The sequence below is a fragment of the Nymphalis io genome, chromosome 6 (assembly GCF_905147045.1).
Source record: "Nymphalis io chromosome 6, ilAglIoxx1.1, whole genome shotgun sequence".
Taxonomy (NCBI): domain Eukaryota; kingdom Metazoa; phylum Arthropoda; class Insecta; order Lepidoptera; family Nymphalidae; genus Nymphalis; species Nymphalis io.
In genome coordinates, this window is record NC_065893.1 from 2,330,442 (window position 1) to 2,344,086 (window position 13,645).

Here is a 13,645-nt window from a genome sequence, read left to right on the forward strand (position 1 = left end):
TGTCCCTTTCATCAGGTTTTACAAGCCATGAATCCGATACGCTATCTCATTGGCAAATTTAGCGTAAACCATCTATGAGGCCGTTGAGACTCTGAATAATGTTGGAGCATTCGACGCTTTGATTAAAAAATAAATCAATATATAAAAAAAATATCAAATTGTCACGAATAAATGTGAATGCGAATATAAATACATATAGATGGTAGATTTGTGACAATCAATAAGTAAGTGTAACGCTTCTTTATTGAATAAAGATTTTTTACTTTGTTTTTAAATATTAAATGTTTAAACTTTGTCTTTAAATAATAAATGTTTAAAATGACAGTACGTTTGTATTTGACATAAATCCTCAGAATAATTATGTTTTTGTTAAAATCGCATATAAAAATGATATCTGCTAAAATCGCATATGTCCGTATCGCGTTTCTTAATCGGAATGTATTGTATGATAAAGTCATCACAATTATAAATGCATATAATACAAAGATCTCATTAAAGTTGTAATTTGACAACTCTCTGGGTAGGTACCACTTACTCATCAGATATTCTACCGCAAAACAGCAGTACTTGGTATTGTTGTATTCCGGTTTAAAGGGTGAGTGAGCCAGTGTAATTACAGGCACAAGGGACATAACATAAATAAATTAGAACGGCTGCAAAATATAGCCATAAGATTTATTTTTGGTCTGCGAAAGTTTGATCATGTCTCTGAGTATCGGTCTCAGTTAAAGTGGCTGCCAATCAGACTACGAAGAAATCTACACGCCTTATCTCTGCTCTACTCTATTTTTTATGTCGATCACACACCATCTTACCTTAAAGAACGCTTTAAATTTCTTGGTTGCGACAGCGCACACAACCTGCGTTCTTCGTATGATAATAAACTAGTTACCCCCTGCAGCCGGACACAAACCTACAGTAACTCTTTTACTGCAAAAACCATCAAACTTTGGAATGCACTACCTACAGATATTCGGCAGTCGAATTCATTGATTATTTTTAAATACCGCTTGAAAAGCTATTATTTGTCCATTTCCAAGTAAGGTATGGATGTATGTATGAAATAGTATGTGGTTTATAATTTATCTATATATAATTTTATACTCTATAATTATACATAATATGTATATGCTATATAATAATTATATATATATTTGTATGTATGTATATGTGTATGTATGTATGTATTATTATATGTGGTTAGTGGGATGTAGATATGTGTAGTTTATTAAATATTTAGTATCACCTTTTTATATGTAAATGCACTTACCTGTTCTCTTACAAAATTCTTTCACCAAAAGTTGTCTGTTAGAGATCGCTATAAGCGATAAGACCGCCTTTGCGCACCATTTTTTTTTTTTTTTCTTTTTCTTTTTCTTTGATTGTTTCCTAATTCTCTCATTTTATGTATATGTTGTGCAAAAAGTGTTAAATAAAAAATAAATAAAATAAACATCTTAGTTCCCAAGGTTGGTGGCGCATTGGTGATGTAAGCGATGGTTAACATTTCTTACAATGCCAATGTCTATGGGCGTTGGTGACCACTTACCATCAGATGGCCCATACGCTCGTCCGCCTTCCTATTATTTAAAAAAAAAAAACTCTCATATTAATTTAACTCACAAACGTCACGTACATTTTGCATAATACTAATATACTCGAGTTTACTCGAGATAGATTTCTGTTAGATTATACATAGCCGTTGAATTTTCATGTGCTTAATTTGTCTTTATAATTCATCTCGTGCTTGACGGTAAAGGAAAACATCGTAAAAAAACCTGCATGTAACTAATTTCATTGAAATTCTGCCACACGTGTATTCTACCAACCCGTATTGGAGCAGCGTGGTGGAATAAGTTACAATACTTCTCCTCAAAAGGGAGAGGAGGCCTTAGCCCAGCAGTGGGACATTAACAGGCTGTTACAGTATACATAGCCGATAAATGAACGATGAGTGCCGAAACCGAGCATAGAGCAACAACTTGTATAAAATAATAGTATCAAATTCTGAGTCATTAAAGCAATTGCGATCACCGTCTTTTCCTAACGACATCGCCTAATGGTAGGATAACGAGAAATAATCCGTACCGATCAATGGTTTATCTCTCATCTCATGAATTATTCATTTCATACAACAAATAACGGATTAACACAGTCCACTTTACAGAACAGATGTTCTAAGGTGATAAATATTTCAATTTCATAAGTCCATACGGAGTTTCGAATAATACTGAATATCTTAAGCTGTTTACTGTTTGCATTCAATGTATTGAATCTAAATGATTGATTGGTAAATATTGTTTACATTTGGAAAGTAAACAGATAAAAGAATCACTTGTCAATATTATGCCGTTATACGTTAAGAATCACTTGTCAATATTATGCCGTTAAGGAAATATTAAGTTTTATTTAACAAATTTCCTTTGAAAAATAATTTACCGTTTAATAGAATAGAATTTAATAGAATTATCACATTATATGAATACATATGATAAAAAATATATATTTTATTCGATATTTCATACTAATTACAGAAACACATAATATGAATATTAACGAATAATAACATGTTACTATATACTAATACTTTTTGTCATATAATCTTATTTCCATTTCTTTTATTTATACTATAAGCTTATAAACTCAATAATAGTCTATAACTTATAACAGTTTATCTCATCAACAGCTACTAAACAAAAAAAAAACTATTTTTTTTGTTCCAGAGTAAAAGGTTATTCAAGGCATTACCTTACTGACGTGTTTTGTTTTTGCCTATTTCCATAGATCTTTATTCAAAAATGAAGAATTTTCACACAAAATTTCATCCCATTTAACTTACCTTCAGCTTACTGGTTGAATTTTCAAAAATCCCTTATCACTTATAACCTTCTATATAAAAGGAACGCGTATGTAAATCCATCCATGGTTCCAGTCCCAGTGGTTTGGGTTGTGCGTTAATATGTCAATCAATCAGTTATTCTTTCCTATCTACAGATGTAAGATGATGAATGATCAGATATAACTAACTAACTCTATGAAAACGAAGCGGGTAAAAGCGAACTTTTTTTTTAAATATATAAACTAGCGCTTGACTGTTATCACACTTGATGGAAAGTGATATTACAGTCTAAGATGGAGCGCGCTTGCCTAAAAGATGCCTATTCAATCTAGACTTGAAGGCACCCATATTGTAGGTGGTGGGAAAAACGGAGGTCGGAAGGGCTTTCCAGATCTTACCGTTGCGTATCAGAAACGAGGAAGCAAATCAATACAATATGATGATTTATATTTATTCTCGAACACTATCCAAAGAGATACCATAATAAGCAATTACTGTCACATTAACAATGTTCCCACAATGTGCTCGGTCTATCTTCAGTAATAAATAACAAAATCAATAGTCTTATCACTGAATTCGCTGCATAGCCCGAGGTAAGGGGTAACATGACGTAAATTACATTTATTTGACAATGAAAATGTAGCCCACAGCGGCATTACCGCTAAATAAATAGTACATGCCAAAATAATCCTTAATATATGCACATAAGAGACATGTTGTTGTGAAGTCATGAACGGCCGTAAACTCTTCAATCCGTTTGACATCTCTTTTATGCGTCGTAACGTCAGTGTGTAATGTTTTATGTTTATAAACTGACAAATTGGAATTTGAATAAGCATTAAAGGTTCATTCATAGAACTCGACTTGTGTGATAATAATGTTTGTGTCACGAAAAAGAGGGAGCTTGTAAACTGACACAAAATTGGAACGGGTATTGTTTTAAATGAAACGTATAAAATTTTGATAACTTCACATTAGATTAGGTAATAATAATTTACGCAGGCTGAAATGATATCAGCAGCATACCCCAGTACAGGATGTGGCATTATGAGCGAACAGGCGAGAGGTTGGGTTGAAACTTGCGTTAAAATTAACGTACTCAACTACGCATAGGTTTTAAAACATTAAAAGTAAAGCGCTCCCTGCGCTTTACTTTAGGTTATACTTAACAACTGTGCCTTTCGTGGAAAGTGTTTTATAGCCATTAGTTTTCATAAATTTTGGTTAAATAAGAGAACTATTATAACTCAGTGAGTATTGCGTTTATTTAACTACAATCAACAGACACCCCCTTCTTGATCGGTCCCTAGGTATTGGTATTTCAATTATAAATTTCCAATATTTTTATTTCCTATCAAAATAAAATAAATAACTGGCTTTAAAATTCCTACCCAACTACCCAATTGAGCCTAGATTAAGTAAATCCTTCCACTTAATCCGAGGTAGTTCAGATTTTTGGGTACTTTCTTTGATCCATTTTCCATCGTCAAAAACAATACCTCCTAATAAAATAAAATAAATTGACAACTGAAGTTTTTTTTTTTTTCAGCCTTTTGCCGTCCACTGCTGGACGAAAGCCTCCCCCATAGAACGCCAACCATCCCGAACTTTAATTTATTTTTGGATTTAAGGGGAGCCGATAACAACCTAGGCTCTCTACCGTCAACCTCACCTGCTCGTGGTACATCCTGCTAATCAACGAACGAGGCTCTGGCGACCGAAATCGTGGCGGTATAACCACACAAATGCTGGAATCCGAAAATGCAAATCCTGATAGCGGGCAGCAGCGCTATTAGTGAAAGATTTCCAGCCACTGCGGTCACCAACCCGCCTGCCAAGCGTGGTGACTAAGGCAAAAACCCCCCTATGAGCGACGACAAAAATTCACGGCCCCCAATTCCCGGTAATCACACTATTCCTGGCCACGGTACCGGCCATGGTAACGGTGCGATGGGGGGTGCTAAGAATCCCCGGGCTACGGCAGGGTAACTGAAGTTTAGAAAAATATATCATAGATTTTTTTTCAACGTCGACAAAACCTTAAAATGACAATTTATTTTATGTTATTGACGTACTTTAAGATTTCAATTCTTGAAACCTTTGAAGTTCCAAGAGTATTTTTATAGCATTTTATTGGTGCAATACGGGTAAGCATCCATAAGAAGTAATGAGTATTTGAAAAGGATTGTTTGTACATTGTTTTATTAAACTCAATTCGAGTTATTATTTTACTTACCGTGTATAGTATAAGTCTCTTGATGGTAGGACCTTGTGCTGTCTGGGTAGGTACCACCAACTCATCAGATATTATACTGTCAAACAGCAATAGAATAGTAGTGTTGTTTTCCGATTCAAATGGTGACTAAGTCAGTGTAACGATAGGCCCAAAGGACATAACATCTTAGTTCCCAAGGTTGGTGCATTGGCAATGTAATGAATGGTTAATATTGTCTATGGGCGGTGGTGATCATTAACTATACAGCCTTGGCGTCAGATCCCAAGATATTATATATAATCCGATTAAAAGTTACAGGAGTTTTGTGTCATAAAACTCTCATTAGCACCTCGCAGTTTGGGAGTTTTAATGTATTTTGATGATACCTGGAAAATGAGGAAAAGGTACTGTCATCTGATCGTGTCGGATTGCTATTTCATTGCATTAAGGTAGCGAGCTGTGCAGTTAATGTCCATAATTATAATATATAATGTAGAATACAAATATTGCGGAAGTTGTATCATTTTAATGGTTTTCATTCATAATAGCAATGCTTCTTTTTAAAACATTATTAATAATTATTTATTTATTTATTAATCCTTTATTGCATACAATTTACAAACGTATAAAAAAACAAGTAGTATATATAGTATGCAAAGGCGGCCTTATCACTTACAGTGAGATTCTATTCCAGGCAATCTCTGTAAAGAGAAATATTTATATATATATATATATATATATATATATATATATATATATATATATATAATATATATTTTTTGATAAACATTTCTATTTATCTCTCCAAATATGTTAAATGTGTAAATGTGTGCGAGATTATTTATCATTATATACAATTTAAATTTAAATAATTATATAAACAGAATATATTGTATATTACGTGTTATACATATGGAAATGTAGAAAATGATTTCAAAAATAACAAGCATTTTGCGTAATGACAAACACGTAGCTCGTCAAGAGTAAACTCGTATCTGGTAACAAAGCCGCAAGTGAATTCTAAATACATAGTTATTATAAATTCCACGTTTATCTTGTGACTATTCAATGAGCAGTGAAGTGTACACTTCTATGAGGAACAATGGTTGGAGAGAACGGAGCGAGTAACGCAGGTGGTGGATCGCTAGCTTACAATAACTAACAATAGTTACTAAATCGTATTGTTCCATTTATTCATTGCTTGTACGTGTGAGCACACATACGCAATAGGTCAGTCAACATGCTTCATGTAATACGAGGTAAATCTTTGTTTTGGGGCCACGAGATGGAAGGCCCTTTATTTTATTAAATTCCCATGTATATGCACATAACAGTGATTTTAATTAGCTTACATATTTCCCAAATCATTTCTAGACCGTCCACTCTATACAATATTGTAGGATGAGTTTTCATGAGATTTAGTTATATTATATACTTCTGAGTGATAGTATGTAATAAATTTAATTTCTATACCCCGGTTCGTCTGGATTTTTAAATAATCATTAATTCTACCGCAAAACCACAAGTCTTTGCATTGCTAGATTACAGCTTAAAAACTGAGTGAGTCATTGTAATTATTAACAAGAGTAATAACGTCTTAGTTTCAATAGTTGATACCACATTCACGTAGTAAAGAATACTTAATATTACAATGCCAATGTCTGCCTTCCTATATAATGTTTTAAAAAACAATCGGTATTATATATAATACATAAGATATACTTGTGCTGAGATGCAAATAATTTTCGGACACAACAAAAAAGAGTTGTTTTTCAATATTATACTGAACGTCATCACGTCACGTCACGTCACGTCACGTCAACGAAGTGACCAATAAATTGTTATAAAATGACCTCGTGTAAGATGTTAGTTTAACAATATGGGTGTACCCAACCCCGTTATTTACAATTGTTTAGAATAAGCTGAGAGGACCCAGTGAATTCAATGGATTTTAATCGAAGATCCAATGTCCAAACCTGTATGTTACTGGGTAAGGCTCATTTGCCCTAGAACCTATTGGTAGTTATTTCATTCAAGCCTGAATTGAGAAGGTCCTTCAACTAAAACTCAGGTAGCTCACACTTCATATTATCCGTTTTCACTGAGAGTTGGCAATTTTTACAATGTATACTACTATTTCCTTTCGATAGTGGAAAACCATAACAGTATAAGAAGCCTTTCCACAACTGTGGAATGTGTTTACTTTATGCTTTTGAATTATTGAATGTCTATGCTACATAAGTAATGTTACCTTTGATAGATTTCATACTGATACTGAGTAAAGTTCGTTTTATACAAATTATGAGGAGTTCAGAAATTTGGATTGCATGTTTGCGTGCATTGAGATAGTGTACTTGTATAGTCGAGTACGTTGATGTGTGCTTGTGTTATTTTTTGGATCGTAATATTCATAGTATAGAATAAAAATCAACAAATACATACACGACGCCAGCGATACCATTTTAATGGAATTATAAAGTTTTGCGTGTGAGCATATTTACTTTCTACTGTTTGTTTACACTTGTGTATGTGTGCGTAGGTGTATTTTATTTTATTTTCTGTTATTTTAAAGCTAGTTTTTATTTCGACAAATATGTATAATAAATTGAAACATGTAAACTAAATGTACTCGATTTTGGGCTCAAAGTAATTTTCGTTAACAAACATTGACTCAATTAAATATTCATCAAGATTATTTGTCCACGATTTTCAGAGCACACTGTTTGTGGCCATATAACCATACCAACGATAAATAGCGAACCAATCCGAAGCATGTCGTCGCGTGCCGCGGCAACTTAATAGACTATTAACAAGATCTTCCTTATCCGGGAAATCCATATCATACAACACTATTGACACGACGAAATATGACATACACAGATTAATGTTCGTATTACAAATAATCACACATTACAATTACTTTGTACGAGCAAGATTTTGATAATTTCCTCTATAAATACAGTACAGTACAGTAACAGCCTGTTAATGTCCTTCGTTACTGCTGGGCTAAGGTCTCCTCTTCCTTTTGAGAAGTATTGGAGCTTATTCCACCACGCTGCTCCAATGCGGGTTGGTAGAATACACATGTGGCATAATTTCAATGAAATTCGACACATACAGGTTTCCTCACGATGTTTACCTTCATCGTCAAGCACGAGATGAATTATAATCATAAATTAAGCACATGAAAATTCAGTGGTGCTTGCCCGGGTTTGAATCCACGATCGTCGGTTAAGATTCACGCGTTCTAACCACTTGGCCATCTCGGCTTTTTATAAATACTTTTTTTTCTGTTGACTTAATTTGTTTTATAATTGTGATCAAAGGCAAAGTCTTTCTTTTTTTTATCAATCTATTCGGAACTTTAAAAACCTACACTAAGCTCATATTGATCGGTGACTTTAATTACTTAGCGATGAAAAAAAAAAGTAGATACAATGTTTTCACTGTAATTTAAATCTGGTAGTATAAGCTGCGTCCTTGCCTCACTGAAAAATGAAGAATTTGATAATCTGTGCAAAATGTATAAATGCAATTTTTGTTAATAGCTACATCCAACAAAATAAAGTCATAATATTTCAAGTCACATTGTCAGCCACATTTTACACAAGTCCATAAAAAAAACCTACGTGTTAAACACGTTAGAACAGTACCATAAAACTAAATAAACGACATATATACTAAATTGAGTTATAAAAAATACATTAGCTATACTGTAAATGTATACGACGCGTAACGCAATATTCATGCACGTAAAAAGTGTACAGGGCACCCAACAGTTCAGTTACGTGAGTATAATGAAATTCGAGCAACGAGGTAAACAATATGAGCTTGGTTGTAAAGCTTTGTGCAAAATGTGTCTGGGCCACATCACATTTTTTTTATATAGGCGGACGGCCACCTGATGGTATGTGGTCACCAACGCCCTTAGCATTGTAAGAAATGTCAACCATCGCTTACATATCCAATACGCCACCAACCTTGGGAACCACGATTTTAATGTCCATTGTGCCTGTAATTACACTGACTCATTCACCCTTCAAACCGGAACACAACAATATCAAGTACTGCTGTTTTGCGGTAGAATATCTGATGAGTGGGTGGTTCCAACCCAGAGGAGCTTGCACAAAGCCTTACACCAGTGAAAATATTCTACGAGGGTTGAGTGTTTCAGTGTAACTACAGGCACATAACATCTTAGTTCCCAATTATACTAATAATATATCTTACAGCGCCAATTTCCATAAGCGGTAGCGATCACCTACCATCAGGTGGCGCATTTGCTCGTTCACCTATCTAATTTATAAAAAAGAAAACATAAAATATTATTTCAAATATAAAAATGTTATTATGTAAAAATAAAGATGCAATTTAAAAATTTGGATGAGTACTTAAAAGATGGTAATACTAAAATTTGTAGCTTATTACACCACGCTGCTCAATTGATGTACATAGGTTATGTTAACTGTATAGTCTGGTGATATCACGAGACGGCTCTGTTTTCATTCTATACAAACCGCAATTGACTTCTTCGACATCGAATATGTAAAAGAACTTTCACTGAGCCCAACAACACACTGATCTATATATGATAGGATACAAATTTTAAACTATTTTTTAGTTAAAACTTTTATAGAAATAAAAATTTATAATGTAAGGTAAAAATTAAACAGCTTTATATATCAAATGATTAATTTCAGAATACCTCTCATAGAAGAATGAAGTGAATAACTTTCTAAGTAGAGTTGGAAAATCTTCAATAAATCAAGTTAAATTTACACATATATAATATGTATATATATTTTTTAAGTGACAACTTCTTTAGGCGCATTGCGCTGGTTTATCGTAGGGGATAGACTCGTGCTTCGCGTAACCGATATGCTAATTTTAATATAATGAAATCGTTGAAAGTACAAATAATTCGAGTATTGTGGAAATTAAGGAGGATAATAATGATTGAAATTTATGTAAACACTAACAGAATATTCAATATATATAATAATATAATATAAGTGTCTATGTATTACTTATTTAAATTAAGCTGTATTAATATTTTGTACCGAGTTAACGACGTACTGAATATTTTGATGAATAAAAAGCTATGTAATAAAAAGGGATAGAATTATTACTTTGAGTGCAAATATATGTGGAAATTGGACAAATATATATTTAACTGTTTCAAGTTTTCACTTCTATCAGTAGTCCCTATGACTGTACTTGCCTGTTTTTTTTTTTATTGTATCTAACGGACCGCTCTGTATTATTTGATAAAATTGCCATGGATTTGACCTTGAAATATATATGATTCCCTTTAAATGACAGGAAAATAAATAAAATTTATTTGTGGAGTCAATAAACGCAAGTGAGTTATTTTCAATTAACAATGTTCTTATTACAAAAATAATAAATTAAAGTAAGTCAGAATTGGAACGGACAAGACCACACTTCTATATGAGATATCTAGGCAAACGAAGCAGCATGCGAAGAAGGAACTCTATAAATATTTATGCCTTTTAATTATCACACAATTTCAAGTTAATGCAGTTTTCAGTGTCCATAGAGCCTTAAGCCAACTCTCAGCGGCTGTGACCTAAATTTCTAGTTATTAATGAGACAAGTTTTAATTGTGTGCTGGCTCTATGCTGGGTTTTGTTATGTGGTTTATTAGTATTTTGGGTTTATTTAAGTTATAAGGTATAATAACTTGTAACAGCCTGTATATTCAGCCTTTGAAGTTTCAATAAGCATTGACAGAGCTTAGTTATAATGAAGCACTCATTGAACTTTGAGAATTTCCTTTATTAGTGAATAAAGGTATATATTAAATATCATGTTAGTTTTGCTTATTACTTTTTTGATCTGCTTCATTAGAGTAACCGTAACACCGTAACAGCCTGTGAATGTCCCACTGCTGTGCTAAAGGCCTCCTCTCCCTTTTTAAGGAGAAGGTTCGGAGCTTATTCCACCACGCTGCTCCAGTGCGGGTTGGTGGAATACACATGTGGCAGAATTTCAGTGAAATTAGACACATGCAGATTTCCTCACGATGTTTTATGAATTATAATCACAAATTAAGCACATGAAAATTCAGTGGTACTTGCCCCGGTTTGAGCCCACGATCATCGGTTAAGATTCATGCGTTCTTACCACTGGGCCGAGATGGAGAACGCGTGATCATGAGACTATTAGGTATTAATTAAGAAGGCTCTTACAAGTACTTTAGAATAATTTTAAAATTATTTTTATAAGATTGAATTGAATGTAAAGCTAACCGCTTCAGTAGTGGATTTCTACCGAGGAGAAAGTAATAAAAATGATACACTAAAGGCACGGATAACACATGTTTTTTTTGGAGTTAGTAAAATGTCAACCGGCTGAGTTGATGGAAAATAATAATCGTAGGTCATGGTCATCGGCAACACCACATATGGTGTTGCCGATGACCATGACCATGACCATGACGAATCATAATTCGTAGGTGCGTTTCCGGCTTTTAGTAAGGAGATATGAATATTTGAGAAAAAGAATATAAATTACTACAAGTATCGTTAATAATCTTTATTAAAAAGGAACTAACTACAAAATCTATTGCTCGGTCATCTCAAGGCGATCGTAATGTACGTGGACCACGACGTAATAAAAAAATATAGTTTTTAGTTTAGTTTAAGTCCTCCAAATTTGAAACCCGTATTGCGATTAAACTATAAATAAATATAAATTAAATGAGATAACAACTATTTTCAATTGGATATATGTCGATGGATTCAATTTAAAGTGAACCCTCATATTCTATACGCCCACATCAATACACAACGTCCAACGTATTGGTTTTTTGTTTATATGACACATCACAAAGGGTTTAGCGTTTGATATTTCCAGCGTGACAATATTATGACGCATGACGTCCGATCGACATACGTAGTGGATTTATTTTCGCATCATATATTCCGTTTTTGTTATGTTTTTTTTATATCTGTGAAAGCACATATAACAAAGCCAAATTAAAGAGTAATGAACGTTAGTTCACTTTTAAAAATATACTAACGTATTCAATTACATTTAATTATTCTTATTTTAATTAAAATTATATGAGTGTGTAACATAAACCGACTGATTTAAAAATACTATTAAAACCAAACACGTTCCGAGAGAATAAGTGCTAACATAAACCTTATAACACAATAAAATGTAATCGAAAAAGATACAAATGGTAGTACCGTAGAGGGAAAACATCGAAGCTGTCAAGGGACAGACATTACGAAGAGAAAGCAAAAAGAAGTAAATTACTATGTCAAACAAACACATAATTTTATATAAAGACGCAATCATTTCAACGAGATCACGATGGAACAACGCCGAGCTATGTTATGGACACAAGTGACACACGGACGCTGATATTCGCGGACTTAAGTCAGTTACCCATACGAGCGCACGACACAGGAAAGAGCGCATTCATTATTAAAAGGCTAGCAACGAACCATCAAGCTTTTCGGTGTTGCAAATATCCATGAGCGATGGTAGACACTTTCGTTCAGATGAGATTTGTTACTCCAATTCAATATGAGGTTTATTTGTCAAATTTATGTCATTCATAGTTTTTATCATATTATGAAACATTTTGGTCGCTATAGTTTTATGTATGTTTATAACTTTTTAAAATGTACATTAACTTCAAACTACGAGGTTCAGAAATTTGAAAATATCTATCTATATTTTAAAAAGGAATACCGCACGATTGTTTTCTTAGGAACCGTGAATCACTTCAATCGTCACAGCGCCGAATCTTAATGTCTGCTATTTGACGCTAGACATTGACAAATACATATCTTTCACACCCACATCTGACTGGTTAACCCGCTTCTAACAGTGATATCAGTTCCGCGTCGAAAAAGTAATATATTACAAAGTACTCCCTGAAATTGATTTACTAAGAATAAGCAGTGAGCTCTTTTTATATGCTTAAAAAAAGTCTATGTCAAGGTCATGATAATTTTTTTTTTATAAAATTGGTAGGTGAACGAGCATATGGGCCACCTGATGATAAGTGGTCACCAACGCCCACAGACATTGGCATTGTATGAAATGTTCGCTTTCATCGCCAATGCGCCACCAACCTTAAGAACTAAGATGTTATGTCACTTGTTCCTGTAATTACAGTGGCTGCTGTTTTGCGGTAGAATATCTGATGGGTGGTACTTACCCAGAATTACTTGCATAAAGCCTTACATATATACATTTATTTATATTATAACAATTATCGTTCCAAGTAATTCATTGCAGTAAACAGAAGAAACGTTTTTTATCCAAACTATCCTTACTAAAATCATAAATGCGATAGCGAGTTGGTTTGTTTGTTACGCTTACACGCCTTAACTTTTCAACTGATTTGAAATTTTACCTACTTATTATCAGTGGTACAGAAATGAACATAATGTACCTACACCTCCCCCCACTCACATGCAGACGAAATCATTATAAATACGATAGAACTCTGTCTGCCACTCTGCTTGTTACGTATTCACGGCTAAACCCACACACACTAAACCGATTTTGATTGAAATGTGGTATGAATCAAGCTTAAACCCCAACGA